We start from the raw sequence: 4,764 nt of genomic DNA, 5'->3' as shown, positions 1-4,764 counted from the left end.
TCAGAGTTCGGTGGGTTATAGAAACACAAAAATACCCAGCATGGCTGGCTGCCTTAATGGCGGGGTAAAAACGGTCATACACGTAAAATTCCACTCGTGCAAAAACACGAGTGTACGAGGGAGTTTCAGCCCACGAACGCAGAAGAAGAAGAAGAAGGTGCAAAAAAAACCGCTTCGTGGAACCCCCCTGTTAATAATTAACCTCCCGCGTTTTAATACTCCTTTGCTTTTTAGACCCTCTTTTCTCATATTTTCTATTCATAACCTCTGTAAATGTTCACTCGTTTTCCCTTCTGTTTTGACCTGATTTTCTCTGATTTTAAGAGGTTCTAACAAAAGAAAATGGGGGGGGGGGGGGGGAGGTAGCGCACATCCTTTCCGTACCAACACCTGCAACCTCTGTATACACTATTCCCCTCTGAACAAACCACGTATTCCCGGCCCACTGTTCAAACCCCTCTCCCCGTGTCGGTACTTTCAACCACAGAAGGCTTTGTCTGGTTTCTCTCTGAACAAAACCCTGAGGATCTCATTATTAGACAGCCCCTTTTTAAAAAGAAAGCATTATCCGCTTCATCACGGCACAGTATCAAAAGGCTTTCGGGGAAGATTTTGACATAATGTTAACGGGTTACGCCGATGTACTAAGCTTCTTGATACGCCAGAGTAGGATTATTCCTCGTTTGGATTGGGAGAATTTTGAACAGATACAACGACCATTGGCTGGTCTGAGGAACTACATCAAAGAAACCGTCCTTTGTTAATTTGACTCAGTACGCATATCCATGCCAACAACCCTTATTCTATATACATTTTTACATTTAGTCAAGTTTTGACTAAATGTTTTAACATAGAGGGGGAATCGAGACGAGGGTCGTGGTGTATGTGTGTGTGTGTGTGTGTGTGTATGTGTGTGTGTGTGTGTGTGTGTGTGTGTGTGTGTGTGTGTGTGTGTGTGTGTGTGTGTGTGTGTGTGTAGAGCGATTCAGACCAAACTACTGGACCGATCTTTATGAAATTTGACATGAGAGTTCCTGGGAATGATATCCCCGGACGTTTTTTTTATTTTTTTCGATAAATACCTTTGATGACGTCATATCCGGCTTTTTGTAAAAGTGGAGGCGGCACTGTCACACCCTCATTTTTCAATCAAATTGATTGACATTTTGGCCAAGCAATCTTCGACGAAGGCCGGACTTCGGTATTGCATTTCAGCTTGGTGGCTTAAAAAATAATTAATGACTTTGGTCATGAAAAATCTGAAAATTGTAAAAATAAAATAAAAATTCTAAAACGATCCAAGTTTACGTTCATCTTATTTTTCATCATATTCTGATTCCAAAAACATATACATATGTTATATTTGGATTAAAAAAACAAGCTCTGAAAATTGAAAATATAAAAATTATGATCAAAATTAAATTTTCGAAATCAATTTAAAAACACTTTCCTCTTATTCATTGTCGGTTCCTGATTCCAAAAACATATAGATATGATATGTTTGGATTAAAAACACGCTCAGAAAGTTAAAACGAAGAGAGGTACAGTAAAGCGTGCTATGAAGCACAGCGCAGCCGCTACCGCGCCAAACAGGCTCGTCACTTTCACTGCCTTTTGCACTAGCGGCGGACAACGTTCAGTTTCATTCTGTGAGTTCCACATGAACTTGACTAAATGTAGTAATTTCGCCGTACGCGACTTGTTCAATCATATACTCAGCGAACTACTGCTTATTTGCCACTGGATTACAGTTTACAATGTACTATGTATATAATTATTCTGTTTGTATGCGCTAACCACCTTCATCTTTCATCTGTACCTACCATTCTTTCGTCCCACCTCCACCCTCCCCCTCTTCCTCCTGCTAGCTTTTTCCTGTTCTTTTTGGTTTGCTTCAACTATGCTATTGACCTAGATAGTTCCATAGTTTATCAGTAATGTTTGTCCGACATCATTATGTTTGTTAATTTGTAACTACGTAGGGCGCGTAATATAAGCGTTCGCTTGAGTTCGTGTCCCTATTGTTTATCGTTGTATTGTTGTACCATGTTTGATTTAATAAAACATTATTTAAACCAAACCGTCCTTCCCGTTAGTACTATCTTGTACACCACCATTATATCCGTCCATGCTTTCACTTGAGGTATGAGAAAAGCCCTAGCCCTCCATTTGGACACGTATCGCATCATGAAATGAAAAATGAAATGAAATATATACAGTCTTGCAGCTTTATATACTTCTTCTTCTTCTTGTCGTTCGCTGTTAGATCGTCAGTCCGGATTCGGACTGTCGACATTTCATTTTGCGTTTTTGCGTGGATCTGTGGTTGGTTAAGGTGCGCCTGTTGGCCCAGATCCTCCGACTACAGCCCTTAGGTTTCTTTCGGGGTTACCCCGCCCTTAGTTCCTGGCTCAAAAACCTAACCCTGGGAACACATGGGGGATTTCTTACCGGGGGTCCGTGTGTGTGTGTGTGTGTGTGTGTGTGTGTGTGTGTGTGTCTGTGTGTGTGTGTGTGTGTGTGTGCGTGTGCGTGTGTGTGTGGGTGTGTGCGTGTGTGTGTGTGTGTGTGTGTGTGTGTGTGTGTGTGTGTTTGTTGGCGTTTGTGTTTTTTCTTTTAAAACAAATACAAAAATATCGATTAGCCAGGGCAAACAAGCAAGACAAATTTGTTTAATTTCATCTCATTTGTTTCAAGCCTGTTTTGTTTTTCGTCAAAGCGAATCCAATTTAATCACAGGAGGACAAGAGTTCACGAGGGAAGCTACTCGAGAAAAAAAAAACACGATAAAAACACCTCATTCATTACAACGTGACTGGAAAATATCATGTTTGAAGAAATCTGTTCTGACAGTTCGGCGCTTAGCTATTACATTAACTTTAACAACCATGCAGCATAATTATTGACCGTGAGAGACCCCTCAAGGGAATGGTCATAATCTCCACAGCAATCGATTTTTGACAGAATATTGAATAATCCACTGCTGTAGTCACGCATGTTCTATATGCAAGGACCAGTATAGGACTTTGGTGCGTCACACGAGTTTGTTTGGTGTGAGTTAACGGCGGGTTAACCGAGGTCACGCATCGGTCATCCGTCATTGATCGGGTTTAAGATACCCTCATTCCCTTCAAAATGATTTCGTGCAAGCCACAGATCTGTCCATGCTTTAACCAGAATTTAAAAAAAATAAATAAATAAAAATTTAAGGTTATTGAAACGTTTATTTATTGACAATACAAAACGTTACAGTTAGTAGTCTATTTGTTTTTGGATTCATGCATACGCCACTTTTAAGCTTAAGAGCTTCATTTCACTTGGGGGGGGGGGGGGGGGGGGTGACACGAAACATTGTGCAGATTGGACAATTTGTGCTGGATTATTTATTTAAAGATTTACATCGTTGTCAGTTACGGCATATAGTATACAAACAGAATACCCACTCTGCACAAAAAGTAGGCTAATTTGTGGTGTCTTTGTGAATAAACGTTATTTGCATTTTTGACCAAAATATGACATTTCACACAGATCAAGACAGTCAGTGTTCATCCGAGACCGCGCTTTCGCTCGCAGTTCAATATTTACAAAAGTAACTCGTGTAAATCTGGTACGACACAGCAAGCCATGTGGTATTGTCTATAAATATAATTTCAAAATTAACCGTTTTTAAGCTCATAATTATGTCAATAGGTTTTGGGTCTGTCTTTTGTACCACGCGGCAGCCTAACCGTTTCTTAGTATTCCGAGACGTCTGAAGGTGACTGGAGTTGCTGCGCTGGCAACTTGATTTAATGTGAATCATGCAGAGCTTAAGGTGGTCAAGCCATGACACAATGTAAACACAATTTCATCCTTCGTTTGTTTTGAGATTTACCGTAACATTTACGATACAAAATAAATATAACTGTTATTGACATGCATTTAAAAACGCATTATACTCATGACTTCGCACGAGACCTAACCATGATGCGTGTTCTCAGTAATTTGCAAACTCTTACACAGTTGCCACAAGAGTTTCAAAACAGAAGAGGTTATACAGGTGGCTGATTTTAAGTTTAAGCGTTCAATCTTTCACATTAGAAACATTATAAGATGTTTGGTGGCTTGTTGACAGACCAGCTTTGTTGTTGGTCCAAGGGGACCATATCGTCTTTTGTTTCATCTTTATCGACCAAGGCCGAAGGCCGCGGTTGATAAATATGAGACAAAAGGCGATATGCTCCCCGAGGACCAACAACAAAGTGCTGGTCTGACAACAAGCTACCAAACATCGTTTTTGTCATCATTTTGGTTGTGCAACATAATGCACAATAACCCACAGGGAGACGAATTTTTAGAATCCAACTCCGGGCCACAAAGCATCGTCACAGTAGCACGAGATAACACGTCAAACTTGTTTGTGACGTCAAACGTAGCTTGTTGACGCTTTTTTCCAGTCTGAAAATGTACAGAGCTGCGATCATACCTGTGAATTCAGTAAGTGTTGAGCATATTTCTTTTCTTTTAAGTGTTTATGACTTTTCGTTGTGGATTTTGCGATTACAGAGATAAGTTGCAAATTGACCATGAATCGCCGCGGTAATTATCAACATTGATTGGGTCTTTGAGAGTGAATGCTTACAATCGTTGTCCTCGGAAACACAAATCCAAAGCCACGATGGTTCCACACATCAAACAATCAGCCTGATTGGCTTTTACTTTGACAATCCACGTTTCACATGAAAGCTCAAACCCATTCACCACTTCGAGTTATTGCATGGGGAA

This window comes from Littorina saxatilis, linkage group LG2 (genome assembly GCF_037325665.1).
Source record: "Littorina saxatilis isolate snail1 linkage group LG2, US_GU_Lsax_2.0, whole genome shotgun sequence".
In the NCBI taxonomy this organism is placed as follows: Eukaryota; Metazoa; Mollusca; class Gastropoda; order Littorinimorpha; family Littorinidae; genus Littorina; species Littorina saxatilis.
The sequence above is the reverse complement of the archived record's forward strand: the minus strand, read 5'-3'. Positions refer to the sequence as shown.